The sequence below is a fragment of the Lepisma saccharinum genome, chromosome 12 (assembly GCF_977018435.1).
Source record: "Lepisma saccharinum chromosome 12, izLepSacc3.1, whole genome shotgun sequence".
Lineage (NCBI taxonomy): Eukaryota > Metazoa > Arthropoda > Insecta > Zygentoma > Lepismatidae > Lepisma > Lepisma saccharinum.
The window spans coordinates 9,918,538-9,941,316 of NC_139240.1; positions in this window are offsets into that span (position 1 = coordinate 9,918,538).

The following is a 22,779-nucleotide window of genomic DNA, read 5'->3' on the forward strand; positions in this document are numbered from 1 at the left end:
TGGGGGTGTATAAAGCCATCCCCTACATCAAGATCAACCTCAATCTCTGTGTTGGGTTGATTTAAATTTGCAAATGTCCTCCAGTTTGGGGGGAATGATTGTAGCTCATAACTCTCAATATTTTCCATTTTTTTTGTATGTATTTTTATTTAAATATTAATCTCTATGATTGCAGTTGTTGTGGCTCCAGCAAAATCAACTAATTCTTCTTTTTCATTAGTGACCATCAATTCAATGTTATCTATTCTATTATGGCACACAGGAAAATATAATGTTGGGGATGGAGTGTAGATGATTGGCTCCATAAATTCAGAATTAGGTTTAAAAGTTGCAATGATGCCAGTTTGTTTGTGAGTGCCTATGCCATTTGATTTGGTGATCATACCCTCGGCCACATTACAGTGAATATTCAGAGTCTCTATGGCTAAGAATTTAGGTATATTAATAGCAGTGTGTTTGATGGCCGCTTCAAGTTTTGTGTTGTTCTCAAAACCTAACAGCTCTCCTATAGTACCCAGATCCACTGTTTCTGTAGCAGATACAATCTCTACTCTGTGAGTGACAGAATTTTGAGTTAATACTATACCTCTGGGTAATTGAGCATTTAGAGTGGAGAGATTATACTGCCCTGGAGTGATGACAATTTTTTGATCCCCTACTGCAATTGTGTTGTTGTGGTGTGTAATATTAGGGATCAAGTACATGCCATAAAATGCTCTGAGAGCTATTGTTTTGGGATACACTATATCATCATGCAATTTGAGTTTCAATATTGAATTTTGGCTGGTGAGATGGAATACCCCCATGATGTTTCAGATACCACAAGGCTTTTTGAAAATTTTCAATTGATGGTTTATTTATTTGAGACATATATCTAAGAACAGATAAACACAAATGTCCACAATTAACATCTTTGAAGTTTTGAACACGGGCATTATTGTAATAAAGATTAGCTGAATTTAGATATTTTATTAAATTTTCAGGTGGAACACCTCCAAATGAATCAAAAACAAATGCCTCATTTTTTAAATATTTAAGATAGCAAATCCAGTGAGTGCCCTGATTTTTGTACTTATCCAAATTAACAATGCCACACTCTTTGTTGAGTGGTTGCTCTGGCAAAGAATCAGACATGTACACACCTCTAAAATTTTTGATGCCCAGTGGCTTGATTAAAGCTTCAATATCTTGGTTTGTAAGCGGCTCTTGTTTTTTTAAAACTTATTCATGGCTCTTTTAACACCTTTGCCTTGTTTCTCCATGGCCAGGTTATGGCGCCTCTGCTCATCTAATTCTGCCCTATTCTTCTTGGCATCTATTACTGTTTTTGCTATGGCAGCTGATCCCCCAGCCAAGCTCCCAACAGCTCCGAGAGCAGCTAAGATGGCCGGGATAGTAAATATGAAACCCCCACATGTGATTTTTTCCTGGATTGTTGTAATTTTTTTAATTGGGGGGTACTAAGCAACAATTTCATACCATGGCCCTTTGCAAGACAAGAATTTTTTTTCTTCCGCTGCTTTTTGGTTAAAAGACTATCAATAGTTTTAAGAGATTTAAGACCTGCATAAGGTATTTGATACATAACACCCTTGGCCTTCATTCTAGGTTTATTATATACATATTTACAGCCCCCACCCCAGTTTTTGTTTGGTGTTCATAGCTATGGTGGTTCCCAATGCTGCTATTTTTTCACTCAAAGAAGCATCTTTGCTTACAAATCTACCAAATGCAGCCTCTTCTAATTTCTTGTCTGCAACATGTCTCTTGTCAAGATCAGAATGTGTGTTGTATGCTATGTCATGGTCTCTACAAGCAGCATCTAGGGGATTAACACCAGGGTCCCCTCTGTTTAATCTATGCTCCAATTTTGTACCGGGACCACAATACTGATAGCCTGGAATATGTAGTTCAAATGGCAGCTTGTTTATAATGTCATTAACCAAGCCCCGACCCTCAGAAATATTCCAAAATTTAGGTGGTAGAGTATTAATAATTTTTATAAGATATCCAATCCCCTTAGTGTCATTCACTATAAAATTAGACAATTTTGTGCTTATCATGTCCATAATTCCAACCTTTTCATTGTAAAAATTGTGGTTGCCAGCATTTTCCTCCCCAGCTATCACCAATAACCTATCTACAAGTTTCCTGACATCATCAACCCACACAAATTCTTTAGGCAGGGTGTTGTATTGTTTGATTCCACTGCCAGTCTTGATCTGTGACCATATGGGCTTGATTAAATTGTTGTATTTTGCTCCACTGCTAGACTTGACTCTTTTTTGTGTGGGATCATTGTTCTGGTATAGAGCATCTGATTTTATTAATATTTCCTTGTAATGCTCATAATCTTGATCTGTATAGTTGCCAGGCCTTTTCCTAGTCATTAGTTCCCACAACCCAGGTGTGCCGGGATATTTAACAAAACCACCTCTTTGTCCAAGATGAGATTCTGAATATACAATGAGATCATCTCCCATAAATGTTACTCTGAAATTGCCAATTCTATGTATGATGCTACCATCACGCTCTGTGTCAGCATATAAGCCAAAAACCTCATCTTTGTTGTCTTTAGGTGTGCTTAAATATTTTTGAGCAAGAAGACCCAATTCAATAGGATCCTGGGTAGCTTCAATTCTTCGAGGAGCAACAGGACTAGGTGTATGAATACTGTAAAGTGGGGTGATTGGATAATCTAATATGTTCCTTGCAGCTACAGGTACAAGCTCTGTGATCAAATTTTGATTTTGCTCTGTAACAGTTTTGATATTTTTACCTAATTCACTAATAGCATCAATGATAGGCTGTTCTGTGCGCTTGTGTTGTTCATTAATTCCTCGGTTCTGTGATTTCCATCCCTTAAATCTTTTTACAAGATAATCTCTTAATTTAAGATCATCAATGATTGGCCTTTTCATGGTTATTTATATATGTTTCAATGTCTAGAAAATTGTTGATTTTATTTCTGTATTTGCCACTATTGGGTTTTCTTGTCATATCAATTGTGACAAACCCATAACTGTCCTGGTTCCAGCACCTGCTACAAAACTTGGAAAAATCATTGTAGCTCAAGTCCCCACCTACATATTCATCATGTATGTGTTTGAGGTTGGTATGATCTTGATGAAACACACATATAAAATTGCTGTTGTCTCGGATCAGCTGCTTCGGTATTTTAGAAAAAGTCTGTGCCAGGTAGAAGCAATCAATGTTTTTGTGTCGGCCCTGTGTAAAGAAATTTCTAACCTTGTTTTGATTATCCAGTATAATGTCATCAAACACAACAACAGAATTATCGAGACATTCATGGAGTGGCTTAACATCTGATTCAAAAGTGGCTATATCCAATCCATCATATAGCTTCATCAGCTGCTGATATTTTAATTGTTCCAAGCTCTTAGAGAAGACATACAAGTGCCTGTTTTTCCAGTCTAACCAGTTGGGTGCCAATAAAAAATTATCAACCATTAGTGTAGTTTTACCACACGATGGCCCAACAATAAGACATCTAATATTTTCAGGCAGCAACTTGCCATTTCTCTTAATCTGCTGTTCAGGTTCTGGCAGCCTTTTTATAACATCCCAGGTGCTCATATTATCACTTTGTCTGCATCGATCCAGCTGTGTTCTGGAAGTCCTAGCCATTTGACAAATAACTTGCTGCCCTTTCTGCGGATGATTTTTTCTATGAGATATGTGTCAGGCTGTTTAGTTTTGCTGAGTTCTTCTTCATAGAATCTGCCTTTGAGAATTTCTCCTCGGTGGTCTTTTATTATATATGTGTTAAGGGCCCCAGGTTTAATTTGAACCACTGTAAATAATTCAGTGCTCCAGTTTCTTGTAAAGCCTCTTTTGAATAAGTGCTTATATTTGCTGATTCTTACTTGATCACCCACCTTGTATTTGGCCTTTCTTGTTGTTGGCTGGTATCTAGGATAATAAACAGTCCTGATCAATTTTTGCTCATCAGATGAAGTTACTTCAGAGGGTTTCATGTTGATTGTAGAATGGACCGAGTTGTTATATTTATGTAGAAGTTCTGGAAGAATATTAATCCATTTATAATTACCTTGAAGTGTAAATTGTTTATACATAAGATTTTTTAGGGTTTTGTTGAATCTCTCTACAATTGAGGCTTTGAGATCACTGTAACTCGAATAATGTTTTATTGACTGGCTTCTAATAAATCGTTGGAACACAGAATTATAAAATTCTTTGCCATTATCTGTTTGCAAATAGCGCGGTGATCTTCCACTCTGATTGATGATTGTTCTGATGGCTTCTGTAACACATTTTCCAGTCTTGGATTTGAGTGGCACAGCCCAGGCAAATTTTGAAAATGTGTCTATTACAGTGAGAAGATACTTGTAGCCCTTGTTGATTTTGTCTAAGTTTTTCAACTGTCCAATTGCCATTTCAATCAAGTCGCTCTGCCATAAATCATCTATGCCTTTTGTAACTACTGGGAGTCTCTTAAAATTATGTCTAGCTTGTCTGTGTAATTCATCAACAATAATTTGTCTAGACATAATATGAAAACAAGAATATTGCAACTATAGGGTGTTCAGCAGCTGATACTACAGGATTTTCTAAATATAATTTGTCCCCTATTTGTATTTTAAATTCCAGAGAGCCATCATCTTCAGCATAGGCTGTTTCTAATGTATTGGGATCTGTAAAATCCTCTAACTCTACACTGGTGATTTTTGCTTTGTTATCAGCATTTGTTATTGATAAGGTAGGGTAGTGGTGTGCCTGTGGTTGAAGCCAATATTTGATCTTGATTGGTCTCAGTGTGCCCCCAACAAAAAACTGGTAATAAAATTGTGCAGGGGACAGCATATATATTTTGCCACCTGGTGTAAATGGTGAATCATATTCTTTGTTGGGGATGCTGTACAATTCAAGAATTACTGTATGTTTTGGATTCTCAATTATGCCGGTTATTTCTTTTTCTGCTGTGAGCAATCTGCTTGTTACAGATTCAAGGTGCTCATTGATAGTCCTAACAACATCATCATGGCCTGGCTTGATCTTTATGTCCACAATAAGTTTCTTGTATTGTTGCACAATCTCTTGAAGCTGGGTGGCAAAAACAGACAGAGCATTTGCTTGATTGGATTCCATGGTTCCTAGCTGTTGCTTGATATTAGCTACAATTTGTTGCAAATTTTCAATAACTGCCAATTTTGAATTTTGAGCAGTAAGATCATGGACCTGTCTTCTGATATCCTCAAACAGGGCATGCAGTTCATTAATATGTTGATTGGTTGGTAGAGTGGCCACTGTCTGGGTGAGTTGTTTGATCTCTGTCTGGATATTTTTGATATCTTCTGATTTCAATATGCGATTCACTGCCCTCTTCATATTTTTAAGTTCCTGTGATGTAGGCAGATTTGATACAGTATTTTGCAAAGATTCAAGTGCCAATTTCACATTATTTAATTCAGAAGCATCAGCCACATTTTGCATAGCATCTTGAAGCAGGGCTATATCAGCCTGAGAGGGTGTTGATTGTTGTAAAATTTCAAGTTTTGTTTGGATATCATCGATCAAGTGATGAAAATGAGATAGCTCAGATTCAGTGTTGAGGTTTTCAAGCTTTGTGATCTGTTCCTGGACACTGACAAGTGTGTCTACAATACCGGGCAGGCGGGATTCTAGAGATTCTTGTATATTTGTCAAATCACTTTGCACTGCTGCTATTGTACCCTCAAGATGGGTTATGATACTTTGAATTTTTCCAAAATCCTCATATGTTTCAAGTTGCAGCTTGATATTTGCAACACTCCGAGTTATTGCACTCAAAGCATCAGAAGATGGCAAGTTGTTCATAAAATTTTCAAGTGTCTCAATTTTTTCTTTAATCTCGGCTATGGCATTGTTCAGAGGGTCCAGATTAGGTATTTGGAGTGATTGAATCTGTTCCTTTAGAGTGGAAATCACTAGATCAAAATCTTCTTGTGATTTTATACTTTTGACAATTGTTTGGAGCTGTGCCTGGACATTATTAATCTGTTCTTCTAATTGTTGTTTCAATTGCTCAGAGTTGTTAGCCTGGGTTTTAAATTTGGCTTGAAGAGCTGCTACAGGTTCTTCTAAACTTTGAAAATTATCCAATGTGGCCAAATCAGTATATTTCTGAAGCAATAATTTAAGTTCTGAGTCAATTTTAAGAAGAGGGTCCATGCATTGTGATTGTAAATTTGTAATTTCTAATTGAAGACTGGCATTGAGTGTGGTTTGTAAAGCTTGTAAATCACTTCTTAATTTCTTGACTCTGACATCAAGCATCAGAATCTCATCACTGTGATCTTCATGTCTTGTATGGCCAAATATATCATTAGGCATTTTTGTTTTAGTGGTTATTTATTATTGAATATCTGATTCTTAATTCTATAAAAAAGGGTATAAGCTTGTCATATGACCCAGGGACCTCAATATATAAGCAGTCACCAGCAGAAACAGTATATACAGTGCCAGAAACCATGTTTGAGTGCTTAATTCTATAAATATTTCTCCCTATTGAAATTTTAACATCACCCTCAGGAGTTGTAATAAATTGCAATTGCCCACCTACAGGTAATTGGTAATGATTTAAATTATTGTTAAATATGTACAATGTTTTACCTGTTTCATCATCAACATCTGTAAATATGCTGTTCAGATGAATAATTAACAAAGTTTAGATATTATATCAGAAGAGGGTTGTGGTGTTGGCAGATCCATAATAGCCTGTTTTTTTAACCCAAATAAGTTCATAGGCATGTTTATTTATTTCAAATCATGCTCTGTAATTGGGCATTGATTGCCATTTTTCAAATTACAATGCCCCCATGGTAGAGTATGTATGCCACATGATAAAATACATCTCTTATCATCATGTGGGTCCAGAGCCACTTTTCTTACAAAATTGCTAGTCAATAAGTGATCCACACTCTGAATTCTATTTTCTGATGTTCTAATTGTGCCACATGATTTGAGGCAATTTTCATAATCTGCAATTTTCATAATCTTCAAATTGGAGCTCTTTGTCAACAATTACTCTGCCAATGCCCTTGGCCTTTTTGGCAACACCACCACTACATGTTTCAAAACTGTACATCTTGGCCCTTAACCCAGCAAATGCCACAATAACATCACCAAGTGTCTCATCTTTTAACTTGCCAGGCACCTTTTTGTTGTGGGGTTGAATCCTTGTATGTTCACTGGTATCAAAATATTCAAGCAATTCAGGCTGTGCAATATCTTGATAAACATCTTCTGTTTGAATATCAAGAACAAAACTATCTGTATCCATGTACATCAGTTTTACACAATCACCATAAAAAGGTTTCAACACATCATAATACAATTTTAACATGTGTAATTTGGCCAATTCCAATATCACAGCCCCTACATAAATAGGTTTATCAAACTTAATATTTGTTTTTTTCATGTTGAAAAGTGCCATATTTTCATCATAAATTCTTCTATAATTGAAATTAGGCTTTGCAATCAATTTTTTGCTCCGGCTGGGGTCATTAATTATTTTAACATCAATATGTTTTCTGACATTTTCAATTGTTTTGCCATACTCTGAATTGACCATCAATTTAAACAAGGTCTTATCAAATTGGCTCAATGCAGATATTCGAAGCACTGTGTTTGTATCAATATATGGTTTCAACCATCTTGAGTGTCTGAACCTCAAAACTTTTCGAATTTTGGTCACTTGAACACCATGATTCATCAGGAACTGGAGGTTTTTGTAATATATAACATAATCCTGTTTCGGCTCCAGAGTCATCATCAATTTCTTCTGTTTAGAGCCAGGTGAACACTTAACCTCAGGAATTGGAGGCAGATCAGAAAAGTTATTGTGTAAATTATCTGGAATTGTCAGATCAACCTCTAAGAAGAGGCCATAGTTACTGTCATCAAAATCCTTAAGATCTTCAATGTTAAAATCTTCAACCCGCTCAAGCCCTGCATATGGCAGTTTATCCATCATGGCATAACCATAGAGGCTGTTTGCATCTACATACAGTATATAATTTGATGGCAGTGCTGGATCATAATCAGGAATATATTTGTTATTTGCTCTGGCATATCTCTGAGAACATTGCACCATGCCTCCTCTTATACATTGCTCCATAAACAAGTACATGTCTTGATCCTGGATCAGATCCAATTGCATTTTAGTGTTTAAAAACATTGCGGACCATGCTAGGCCCGGAGCACTGCAAAAATATATTGGATCCAGTTTATAATTTTGCATGGAAGATTTTCTGAATGCCTGCAGTATATCAGCTAAGAGGGTCACATCAAGTTTTAAATAAGCCTTGTGATAATCACCAAATGTCTGGCATTTTAAATTGTTCCACATCAACTGGGCATGGTGATAATCTTCATCAGTGATTCCAGATCCTCTGATTTTGCTGTAAAACTCTTGTTGTGGTGGCAGAGAACACTCATCAAATTTAGAAAAATCTGTAACATAATCATATGGATATACACCCTTTCGCCTAATTAATTTCAGGTACTGATTTGGAAACAAGGCACATGTGATTTTGAATTGATCATCAGATAATTGAGTGGCCAGTGTAGCCAAGCTAGCCGATAAAATTCTGTATGAATCAAGAAATCTTAAGTGAATATGAACACCATTAACTCTAATTATTTTGCTAATGGCAATATATTTCTCATCATTTTCAGCTAAAATAATTAAATTCTGCTTGTCAAACCCCTCGTACCTGATCAAATGATGAAAATCATAATTGGATGCTCCGTGGCAAAATATGGGGACAAATTTTGGTCTCTGGATCTGAAAATTACAGCTATTACACAGGGCCATTAAGAATTTACCATCTGTATGAGAATGGTGATGAACCTTGATATTTGTATCTGAAAATTCAGAATCACATACCGGGCATTTTTCTGCATTGTTGAAATCTTCATTCTGTTTCCCTGTTAAAGGCAACATGGGTTTTGATTTTAATAAGACATTAGATGCTATGTCATGGCACTCATTTTCTATTCTATGTGCAAATTTTTTGATGGCATCTGGTCCCATGTATAAATATTCTTTACAAACAACACCATCCTGTACAACCACATAATAAAAACTGGAAGGTTCATGTAACTGGTATGGTGTAATTGAAGGTTCATCAGGATCTGGGCTGCAGAATGCAAGGGGTTTGAGGTTCGATTCAAAATCACAGACTATATATGCTGGGTGTTCCAACAGGGCTTCAAATGTTTTGAATTTTGCATTTTCACTTGGCTTTGGCATCACCATATGAACAGGTTTATGGTTGCCACAGTATTTCAGATGCTCAATTAACTTGTTTTTAGCAATTTCTGCATTTTTTCACGAACCCCATTCACCATTTTTCTACCATCAAATACAGACAAACATCTTCTGCACAACTTGAATATTTTATGAGTTTTGTCTAGTTGTGTTCTGACTAAAGCTTCAAGATTATGTATCAGAGTGTAATGATTTGTGCCATCCCCTTTAATTAAGAGCAGATCAATCGGAATAGCAGATTCATCATCAAGTGTACTGATTCTGAGAGGATCTATCAAGCAATTGTGACGGCCAGTAGAACAAGTAAATACATTAATAGATAATTGTTTGCCATTGATGTGCCTGGCCTTTTTTTCAAATTTATCAATATTCTGAACAGACATTGGATATTCTAAACCCTCCATTGCCTCATCGAAATTGTGTTGATGTTGCTTATAATAAGTTATTCTCTCAGGATTCCTTGAAACTGGATACAAAGCAGCTAAAATACACCACAAAAAGCATTTCTGGTCATTATTTTTTATATTAACCACGGCTGTTTTGTTTTTGATATTGGCAGGTAATGGCACATAAGTGGAACCTTGTAATGGGTTGAATTCAGAAATATTAACATATAACTTGTGTGGAGAACCGCATAGGCTCCATCCAGACTCTTTTGCTGCAAATTCAGTGTGTTTAATATTCAATTGATCTATTAAACTGCTTATTATTTTGTCTGAATTTGTATTTGAGTATACAGGTACAGTTTCTGTTATGTGGGGCTGTGTAAATTTTGTGCCATTTGGCTTCTTATATTGTGCAAACAATTTGAGGGATAGCTTATAAGACCCATTTTGTGTATTTAGAATTGCCTGCACATCAGGATTTATACTCTTCAAAAAATTCTTAATGTCACATTTTTGCTCTGATACAAACCGGCGATCCCTTAATTGGCCGTTAAAACTGCTATGGATGGGTTCATAGCGTGGCTGCTTTGCTGGTCCAGCATTAACAGGTGTTTCATGCTTCCTTTTTAGACCAGATGTAGATGGTTGAGGGGGCAATGTTGATGACTGTGCAGAGCAAGTATCTTTATGTGTATATATGAAGTATTGCATTCTATATTCTCTATGGCATTTTGGGCAAATTTTTGTGGGAGTTCTGCATTTGTCTGGGTTACAATTCTTTTGGTGCCTGGCCCAATTGGGGCTGGTTATATTCTTTTTGCATTGATTACAATATTTTTGATTTGGCATTTTTTTGTTGTTTATTATATACAATTCCTTGGGATTCAAATCAAAATTCTATGCTTAATAAAAAATATCAGTTGGGTTCAGCAGTGTGTTTTGAATATTTTGTGTGTGTGTGTATGTGTGTTAATATTTTTGGCTTTGGTATTTATATAAAATTTCTTGGGGTTCAAATCAAAATTTTATGCTTAATAAAAAATATCAGTTGGGTTCAGTGCAGACAAAAAAAACTGCATAGCTCTATGTCAATTAGTTCTTGAGATATTAATTATTTTGTATTTAGGAACCAATTTGGCCCCCCTGCCAAAAATTGGCTTTTATTGTATCAGTGTATATTGTTTCTATGACCTTACTTGGGTTATTCCGCCAAATTATATGCTTCAAGTCTCCTATACTTTGGTGGAGCCTGTTCAGGTTCTATCCCCCGCGATGTGGGTTCCACTGCCGATCCAGCAATGGTTTTGATTTGATTTGATTTTGAATTTAAAATTTTGGGAGCGTCAGCACTTAGGCTATTTTGCTCCCGTCACATTATACAGGGGCCAGCCCCTTATCATTACAAATAACAACTCTAGCGTTGCGTAACTAAAAATGTTAAAATGTTCTGACTTCTGTTAAAAGCTGAGGCCGTAAACGGGCACTCAGCACACACAAGGACAACAAACAGAACAACACACAAAAAATTATACTGGCCATAGTGCCAGTCGCCAGAGCCTCGTTAGTCATTAGTCCAGGGTGCACTACGTGGAAGTGAGGTTGACTTTTGGGCGCCTACGTTAAAGGTCACCCCTTACACCCCGATCCAGCAATGGTAAAGAATCTGCACTGTGCTCTGGCTTATATAGATTTATAGAGCCAATAGAAACCCTGCTTATTTAAACCAATCAGAAAACACCACATCATTACATTATGTCATAAGCAACCAATCAGAAAACACCACATCATTACATTATGTCATAAGCAACCAATCAGAAAACAACACATGTCTAATAATTTGTTGCTTAATATTGGGTAATAATTTATTGCAAAACATGATGCAATATAAATAAACCAGAAATAGGCCACAAGTGGACCGGAAGTGGGCAGAAATGGTCAAAAATAGACCGGAAGTGGGCAGAAATGGGTAGAAATGGCCAAAAATAGACCGGAAGTGGGCAGAAATGGCCAGAAATGGACCGGAAGTGGGCAGAAATGGCCAAAAAAGACCGGAAGTGGACCGGAAGTGGGCAGAAATGGACCGGAAGTGGGCAGAAATAGCCAGAAATAAGCCAGAAGTGGACCATAAGTAAATATGTGTGTGTGTGTGTGGCCTACTTTTAGGTGTGGGCAAAAAAAATATCAAGAGGGGCATATTTTGACAGGATTATGGACAACAATCTGACAGAAGTGCCTTTTGTAAGTGTGGACAAATCAATCTGAGGGGGCTCATCATTTCACAGGAACTTCCCGAGGGCATTTTTACAAAAATCTTGGATTAGACGGGGTTCCACACTTGAGCAAAAAGCTCATATGGGCATGTTGAGCTAGGTTTAAGTGTAGCCAAATCTGCTTGAGGGGGGCTCATCATTTCCGGCACTGGTTGTGGTACCAATCACACTACTGATAGGTGATTCGTAATTCTACGAAGAGAGGAATGAGTTTGTCGTAATCTCCGAGGAGTTCCACGTAAAGATAATCTCCTGCAGAAACATCGTATGCCATGTTAGAAAGCATTTTGTCGTGCTTCATTCGAAAAATGTTCTTGCCGGTAGAAATTTTGATTTTGCCTGCGTTCTCCGGATTCACGGTGATCCGAAGTTTTCCGCCGATCGGAATCTCGTAAAAATGTAAATTGTTGTTGAAGACATAAAACGTTTTGCCGACTTCATCATCGTATTTCGTCCAAATGCTGTTGAGGTGAATAATCAGTAGACCGTTGAGTTTGGATAGTAATGAATTATCTGTCGTCGTGTGGCGTACAGTTTCCATGTTGGTTTGCTTTCTGAAACCAAAAAGATTCATGCTGGTTATTTAAGAAAAAATTGAGATCAAACAGATTGTATCTAATATAAATAACACCACAAAAAAACTTCATCTATGGTAGATCGTTTATGCTTGGGTCTAATATAAATAACACCACAAAAAAATGTGCAATTTAGTAACTTCATCTTTTTTTAGCAAAAAATGGAAAAGAAGGAAGCGAAACGTGCATGTGACCAGTGTGGGAAATATATATCCATTTCTAACTTGAGTAGACATCGGAAGAATGTGCATGGGGAAGAATCAAGTAAGAGAAAGCTCGATGTTGACGATCAAGCGCCACGAAAGAAGCAGAAGAGTGCCGGCGAAAGTATTCGAAATATTTTAACCGAGGAGACTTTCCGATCTGAAGAAACATCTGATCTAAACAACTTTTTTCGCTCGGTCAAAAACAAGTTAATTTCGTCTATCACCGAAGCTTTGTTGCAATGTATGGACCGTAGTGCGCGCGGAGCCGTCATTTTGTTTATTTGTGTGCCAGATGGATGGAACCTTCTTAATTTTGCCACCAGAGGGCAATCGCATAGGTTACGCAATGACGTAACAAGGAAACCTTGGTGCGAAGTCGCAGCCCTTCAGGCAGCGCATTTTGGATTCTGACCCAGGGAGAGGAAGTAGTTTTTCCTCTAGACAGACACCTTAGGAAGGTGTCCGAGAAACCACGACATGGGAGGAGAAGGATAAGTACTTTTAAGTCGAATTGGCACTCGCACACCGAAATTATATTTTGTTCTTTCTCGTACGTTAAACTACGTGGAGAATTGACTTAACTGTAAAGGAATCTATTTAATTCATCATTATTAATTATTTAGTTCAATTATTATCCATCCAACTGGCACAAGTGATACGACACAAAAATGTTTAGTTCAGCGAGTTTAACATCGAAAATCTTTCTTTATGTAGACTAATGGTGCTTGCACATTATGTGAATATGAATAAACTCGCATATTTTGGAAAAGGTGTTGTATCTGTACTTTCTATTAGCATAGCTGCCCCATAGCAAATAAGTAGACCTATAAGGAGGAAATTTCCACTGCGCGCTTTCTAAAGGTTTGTATGCATTAAACAATCAAGTTTAACGTGCATAAATGCTCGTTGAAAATCCACCTAATCGTTTCCGTCATTTATGAAAACGTAAAAAAAGAACGAGAAACTTTCCATGATTACACTGGTGTAAAGAGCCTCCACGCCGCCGACGTCGATGAGGTGGATGCCATTTGCAACCAGATGTTTGACGCTTTGTTGAACAAGGACGAGACTTTCCAAAAAACGTGGATCGGGTTGGACACTTTGCGGTTCGCCTCACACTTTAACTGTGAAGGTAGCACGATACAACCAGATGGGAGCATCCAGTTACATCAATTTGCCTCCGGAAATAGCTAGTAAGAAAGCCATCATCAACATTCAAAATGAGGATAACAGATGCTTTTTGTGATGCATCATTGCCGATCATCACCCAGCCAATAATGACAACCAACGTTTATTCCACTACAACAAACCAGAATATCTCTCAGAATTTAAAAAACCTATGGCTGGCATTCATTACCCTGTAAATCTACGAGACATTAGTAAATTTGAGACAGTACAAGACAGATAAAAACGAAAGTATAGCAGTACACATCTTCGGATTAGACAAAAAAAACACCATCTGCGTTCTCAGACATAACAACATAAAAAGTAATCATGTCATCAGATTACTCCTGATCGAAGATGATGATAATTATCATTATTGTCTAATTCAGAATCTTCCAAAATTAATAAGAAGTCAAATTACCACAGATCACCATAAAATTCCAGTATGCGACAGATGCCTGAGTATATTCTACGGTCGAGGAAAAAATGCTGATGAAGAACTCCAAGATCATCATGAAATGTGTAGTAAACATCCGGCTACGGCTATCAAAATGCCTTCTCGAGACATGACATTTTCCAACTACAAGGCATTACTCTGGCATCCCGTGGTGATATGCGCCGACTTTGAAAGTTTCCAACTTCCACTCGTCATCTGCGAACCGAATCCCAGTGTATCGAGCACTACCGAAATTCTACATCACGAAGCCTGCGCTTTTGGATTGATGGTCAACAACACAGGCAATGTTATTTTACATCGTGGCAATGATGCTCCACAAAAATTCGTTCAAACCTTGAAACAGATGGCCATACAATTCGCTCCTCTACTAAGAGAAGACAAAGCAATCGAGCCTCTTACCCAGGAAGAGAAGGAAGCATACGACCTTGCCTCTCAGTGTGATGTGTGCGAAAGTAACTTCACCCTCGAAAATGTCAGTTTGCCACCATAATTATCACACGGGAAAATATGTGGCCCCCCCTTGTGTAACAACTGTAATCTACAAATCAAAAAACCGAATTTTATTCCTGTATTCATTCACAATTTGGAGGGCTACGACGCCAAAATCTTCATAAAGGAGATGGGATGCGACGCTCAACCCATTAGCGTCATAGCTCGCACCAATGAGAAATTCATTTCATTCAGCAAGAAGGTGCACGTTGGAAATGGCAATCACGTAGAAATTCGCTTCTTGGACTCCTACAATTTTCTGTCTTCGAGTTTGGCGACACTTGCGTCTCAACTCACCGACGATGATTTGGTCGCCACCAGGAAATGTTTTGGCAACCAACATTTAGCACTGTTGAGACGCAAGGGTGTTTACCCCTACGAATACATGACGGATGCTTCCAAATTCTCAGAAACATCATTACCACCGAGAGAATCATTCTACAGTCGTCTTAGAGACACCTTTTGCACCGAAGAGGACTACCATCATGCTCAGCTTGTCTGGTCTACATTCTCTTGTCAAACCATGGTCGACTATCATGATTTATATCTAAAACTGGATGTTACGCTATTGAGCGACCGTTTTCATCTCCATCGATCGAGAGGAATGGCAGCATATGGTTTGGACCCCGCTTTCAGCTACACCACACCGGGTTATTCTTGGCAGGCGATGTTAAAATCCACGAAGGTGAAGATAGAACTCATCAAAGACGTCAATCAACTTTTGTTTGTCGAAGAGGCAAAACGTGGAGGAATCGTCCAGTGTCCCCTTCGGTACGTCAAGGCCAACAATCCATATGTTGCCGATTTCGATGCAGGGAAACCGACAAACTTCTTGGCATACTGGGACATGAACAACCTGTATGGTTATGCCATGTCCGAGCCTCTGCCCATCGGAGAATACGAATGGATGAGTGAGCAGGAACTTCAAGATTGTTTAGAATGGAGCGAAGATCATGAAAATGGATGTTTTCTGAAAGTAGATTTGGAATATCCTGCATCGCTTCATCAAGAACACCATAGATTTGCGATGGCACCTGTGATGGAATCGGCTCCGGAGAAGAAGCTGATGCTCACCTTCAAGAGCAAAGAGAATTACGTGGTGCATTATCGTCTCCTACAATTCTACCTCCAGCATGGATTGGTTTTGAAGCGTGTGCACTCGGGATTGAAGTTTAGACAGACCAGGTGGCTAGCACCCTATATCGACGGCAACACTCAACGTCGAGCATCAGCTTCTTCTTCAGCAGACAAAGACCTATACAAATTAATGAACAACAGCATCTACGGCAAGAGTATGGAAGATCCGAGGAAAAGAAAAAATATCAACTTGGTCTCCGACCCAAAGAAAATAAACAAGCTCGTCGCTCAGCCCACGTACAAGAACTTCACGATACTGAGCGACACGTTGGTATTGATCGAACGTGCTCTCCGTCACATAACATTCGACAAACCAATCGCCGTGGGAGTCGCGATCCTCGAGTTGTCGAAGCTGGCCATGTACAAGTTTCACTACAACATCATGAAACCACGCTATGGAGAGGGAATCGAGGTGGCGTACACCGACACGGACAGCTTCGTGTACAACATCCGCACCGATGATCTATACGAAGATCTCAGAAGCATGAGCCAGCATTTCGATTTCTCCAATTATCCGAAAAATTACGCTTTTCGACAACAGCCAGAAAATGACGATCGGGAAGATGAAGGATGAAGTCAACGGCCGCATCATCACAGAGTTTGCTGGTCTTCGAGCAAAAATGTACGCAACATGGACTGCAACATCCACACCCGAGAATGGGGATACCATGACGAGGAAGAAATCTGCTCGCACCATTAGACTTCTGCATCAAAAAAGTAACTATTTTTTTCGTATTATTTCTTGCACCACTTTTTTTTTTAAAAAAACAATCATTCACACTAACGTATAAATGTTTTTGCATTCACACTAATGTTTTAAATATTTTTTTGTATTTTTCTATCATATTATGTACACTATTTGAGGATATTTTTTTTCTTTCAGATGCTGCACCCTACAGAAACTTTTAGTTCTTACACATTCCATTCTTAACCAATTTTTTTTCTTCTCTTCAATCATAAAACACACACATTACACACGGAGGTCCTCTGTAGGGAGTCATGGGGGGGTTTAAAAAAAAAAACCCATGAAACTCTACAGAGGCATGGCTTTGATAGCCATGGCCATTAGAACTGTGTTGGGCACCACGCACCCCTGGCGGGATTTTTTCTTTTTGGGGGACAGGGATTTCCTTAACAAAAATAATTTTGATTATCACACACACACACCGTAGAAGATCACACAGGAGTTTAAAAAAACATCGTATTAGGTAGTGGCAGATTACGCTGAGAGCAGAAGCCTATTAGGTCGTAGTAGATTACACTGAGGGACCTTACAGAAAGAGGAGACAGACTTATAGGAAAATGTCGTAAGTCATTTCAAAAGTAGGTCAAAGGACTGCGCCAGAACGTAGCATCCCACCTTTTGATTATCACACACACACCGCAGAAGATCACACATGAGTTTTAAAAAACATCGTAGCAGATTACACTGAGAGCAGGTCGTAGTAGATTACAGAGGGAGACGATCGCTGCCTTACCGTAAGGGGGGACAACCTTATAGCAAAATGTCGTAAGTCATTTCAAAAGTAGGTCAAAGGACTGCGCCAGAACGTAGCATCCCACCTACTCTCCCCTATCTGCCTGCATTCTCATCTCTTCAAGATATCATACTTACTGGGAAATATACTTCCATATACAGGGTGTCGCAAAACAACTTCAACAACACTTGGTTGCTGGTAGATATAAAAACAAGTAACTTTTTCTAATAAACTTTACCTCGAAAGTGCTTATTTTCGGCGTTATAAGCGCTGAAAATCTAACCTGTATGTATGCAACCCAACACAGCATACGACCGCTGTGGCATAACTTCCAGGGGCGCGTGGCAGGTTTGCAACTAGCGTCACTTGACAACCTTACCTGAGCAAAATACGAATAAATGATGATACTTGATGTTGTAAGAAGTATTTACAGTACTTACAAACTTACCAAGGCAAAGGTTTGCAATAACTGGGGACTGAAATTCAAAAACGCTCATTGCAAAAAGTCTCCATAGTGTTTCGACGGTAACGCAATATGAATAGCCCCAAGAAGGGCTTGCTACAGATGTTTATGAAATCGATGAATGAGCAAATGCTAACATAAAATGCTAGCCGCCTGGTTTTGAACACTCAAAACTGTAACAATTTATTTGGAAATTATACCTTGGCATGTAGCGTAATTTCTAATACAGCCCGTCACATAATACGGGAGCAGGGAGCAAGGCCCGTAGTAAAAACAAATTAATGGTTATATCTCTTGAAATAAAATGAATAACGTCGTGTAAACATAAATTAATTCAGAATAAAAATAATAAAGGATATTCACATGCAAGCAGTATTTTGTGTACATTCAGATAAACAGGTTTCAGCGAAACGTAATTCGCTCCGTACTAAGGAACCTCAGGATTTGTATCTACAGCGCCCACGTAAGAAAAATAGAGCAAAGCGTTGTGAGGCCAAGCAGTGGCTGCCCAGGATTTCCGGAAGGGGAGGGAGGTTACATATACTTTTTTTAGTAGTCAGCCTTTGGGGGGGGGGGGAAACCCCCAAAACGAGCGCGGCCTTCGAGCACGTTTCATTTGTTGGAAAAGACAAGTAATGTGCCACGTTATCTTGTAATTAGTATTATTCAGAAAACCAATAGTAACGATGAATTTTCAACAACAACGAAACATGGAGCTTCTTATCAAGAAGCAGCTAGACTACACCGCTGGTTCAGACGTACCAGAAATAAAAAAGCTGAGAACCGGGAGTCTACTTATCCAGACCAGTACAGATCGCCAGACCAACAACCTTTTAAAGCTAAGATCTTTGGGCGACTTACCTAATAATGTTGAACCCCATCGTCAACTTAACAGTAGTAAAGGTGTGATTCGCCACTGGGATCTGCTAAATGCTGAGGAGGAAGAGATTCTTGAAGCACTCTCAGACCAACATGTCACCGCATGGTTGTGCCTTCGTCCTAGACTCAAAGTTCCAGTTACTCGCTACATCCTGCCTGTTCCATCTACACGGCAGAGTTGTACGCCATTCTAAAGGCACTGGACTTTGCAGACGTCAATGGGCTGAAGAAAGTCCTTGTGTGCTGTGATTCGACCAGCGTGTTGCAGTCTCTGGATTTGCCGTGTTCCCGGCATCCGGTAGCGCAACGCATATTCAGACGGCCTGTGTCCTTATCTGCCAGTGCTGATATACACTTCTGTTGGGTCCCTAGCCACGTGGGCATCCAGGAGGGACGAAGCAGCTGTTTCTGCCGCTAAGTCTGCTGATGCAGATGGCGACCTTTTGCCAGCTAGCGACCTGCAGGATGTGTTCCGTTGTTGCGTTCTTGACACTTGGCAGGCTGAGTGGGATACTGAAACGGGGAACAAGCTTCACGCTGTCCAGCCCACCATAGGTGCTTGGCGTTCCTCGTCCCGTCCCTGTCGGCGAGAAGAAGTTATTCTTACCCGCATGCATCTAGGGCACAGCCGTCTAACGCATGGTCACTTCCTGCAAAGGCTGGACCCTCCGTTCTGTCGTGTTTGTAATGTTGTTCTAAGCATTTGACACATTCACGTTGAATTTGTCGATCTTGCTTACCTCCGGCAGACTTCTAACCTTTCCGGCTGTTTGTCATCCCTCTTGGGTGATGACAGCAGTATTTTATCAAATGCTTTTAGTTTTTTGCGAAGAGCTGGACTCTTCCAGCGTATGTAAGGAGGTTTTTAGTTTGTTTCTTCTGACTTTTTAATGTGTTGTGTTTGTCTCGTGTTGTGTTATTGTGTTTCTCGATTTTCTGGTTCACCTTGACTGCCCACAGAAACATGCACACAGCCACAACCTCAATGCAACTTGCACAAAAGCTTACGCAGCCAAGCGAACTTGAATGCTCCCTGCATATCTTTCCGCAGTAGAACAGGATGACCTTGGGTGTGTCTACAAAACCCTGTTTTCAAACAATTCTGCCACTCGGTGCAAGATAATGGGAACCCAAAAATTAACACAAAATGAGTTATGGTTGTTTTGCAAACTTACATGACCCTACCTTTCGTCCTGCATTGTCAGAGTTCGCAATCGACACTGCCATCTACATTTTCTAGCATGTACTAATTTATTGATTTGATTTGATTTTAAAATTTTGGGTGCGTCAGCACTTAGGCTATTTTGCACCCGTCACATTATACGGGGTCCAGCCGCTTATCTTTACAAAGAACAACTCTAACGTTGCATAAGTAAAGTCTTAAAAGCTTAAAATGTTCTGACTTTCGTTAAAAGCTGAGGCTGTACTCAGCACACATAAGGACAAAAAACAGGACAACACACACAAAATTATACTGGCCAGAGTGCCAGTCGCCAGAGCCTCGTTCGTCTGCAAAACGCAGTCCAGGATGTACTAACGTGGAAGTGAGGTTGACAGTTGGGTGTACTACGTGGAAAATCACCCCTTACACCCCATGTACTAATTTATACCATCATCACTTTTTCGTAGTAAGATAGTGGTAACCCACAAGGCAAGATGGGTGTGCGTTTATCCGAGCAATTATAAAGTGAATTTCTGGAAGAAGAATGTGATTTGGAAGATAGTGAATCATCATACAAACCATCAAACAGTGGGAGTTCCACAGATGATGAAGAAAGTGTATGTATTATTGGGTTTATTATGTAGTCATTCCAGTAGTTTTGTGGCATACCATTATATTACACCAAGATATTATTGTTGGGTTGAATACCATTGTCTTGCTCCTGATATACTGGGATTTTTTTTTTCAGTTTGTTCATTGAAGATCGTGCCCATGTTCCATCAGGTCTCCAGATTAATCCACAGGAGAAGTCGCCTAGGAAACACAAAAGAAAATGTAAACGCAACCAGTGGGAGAGGAACAAATGAAAACTTTTGAGCAACCATGGATGCGAGTACATATCGTCTTCGAAGAAAAAAGTCAAAGCGGTTATTCTAGGAGAAGACTGTTTGTGTTCTAGAAAGTGTTTCGAAGAATTGACTGCCCGTCAAAGAGAAAAGTCGTTTGCAGAGTTTTGGAAACTGGGAAATTTTGATCTACAAAATTCATACATCTGGTCTTGTATGAAATTGATTCCAGTAAAGAGGCATTATGTACAAAAGAAAAAAATCTACAAGACAGAGGTCAGTAACGTATTCACTCAAAGGATCTTCCGGAGAACCTGTCATTGTATGTTTCATTTTGAATTTGAATTTAAAATTGTGGGTGCGTCAGCACTAAGGCTATTTTGCACCCGTCACATTATACGGGGTCCAGCCCCTTATCGTTACAAATAACAACTCTATCGTTGCAGAACTAAAATCATAAAATATTAAAATGTTCTGACTTTCGTTAAAAGCTGGTGCTGTAAAGGGGCACTCAGCACACATAAGGACAAAAGAACAGGACAATACAAACAAAATTATACTGGCCATGGGACCAGTCACCAGAGCCCCGTTAGACTTCAGTCCAGGGTGTACTAACGTGGAAGTGAGGTTGACATTTGGGTGTACTACGTGGAAGGTCACCCCCTTACATCCATGTCATTGTATGTAGAACAGCTGTCCTAAGTATTTTAGGATTACAACAGCATCGGGGAAGAGTGGAAAATCTCCAGAAGAAGTCGAAACTGAATGAAGAAACCACACCCCCTCAAGATAAACGAGGAACACATGGAACAAGAGTGAACAAAATTTCTGACGAAGATATTGCATTTGTTAAGAATCATATAGAATTATTTCCGGCATACCAGTCTCATTATTCAAGACGAAGGAGTGAAACAGGGAGGAAATATTTAGGTCCAGAGCTAAATGTAAGTAAATTGTATATTGGAGCGTGTGAAGAACGGTCTCGAATTCCAGTGTCAGCTGACAAGTATCGACGAGTATTTTGCAGCAATTATAACATGGGATTCAAAGAACCAGCTATTGACACTTGCAATTTTTGTGATGAACTTATGATCAAACGTGAAGGTGAAGAGAACACAGAAGTGAAAACGAAGTTACAAGAAACTCAAAAGGTACATCTGCTAAAAGCTGATAGTGTTCCGAAGTCAATGCAGAGGCACACAGAAGAAGCAAGGGCTCATCCAGATGATGTCCAAGGTTTAGCTCTCGATTTACAACAAGCCCTTCCAACCCCAAAGTTGTTTACCAATGTTGCGTTTTACAGAAGGAAGCTTTGGACGTACAATCTTACCATCCATGACTGTGCTTCTGGCCAAGGATACATGTATTTTTGGTCTGAAAATATAGCTAAAGAGGTTCAGATGAAATTCCATCGTGCTTACTATGCTTTGTCAAGTCATATCAAAAAAAGGGGGAAAACAAAACCCACACCATGTTGTATCTTCTTAGTGCATGTGTGTCATGTGGGTTTTATGAGACTGTTACTCACATTATGCCTCCAGCTGGACATACCCATCTTCCATGTGATTCAGATCAAGCCATTATAGAAAAGGCTCAGTCACGACACAAGTTCATTATTCACCTGATTATTGGATAAACATTATTGCTATAGCTGCAAGGAAAAGGCCTTTTATAGTAAAGAAGATGTCACAAGAAGACTTGTTCCATATCAGTGAACTGTCCTCGAACTTCACAAAACGAGAAGTTGCTACTGATGGTCTGGAGCTAAAATTTCATGATGCTTGTTCATTTCAGATTACAAAGGATGATCCCTGGACTGTAAAATTTAAAAACACCTACAGTGATATGGAGACAAGGCATGACATTCCCCTTGGCAAATGTGGACCTAGACCCAAGATTGACCTCACTAAACTTGCACGTAAATACAGTTCTCAGGTTCCAATTTCTGTAAAGAAGTATGAGGACTTACAGTA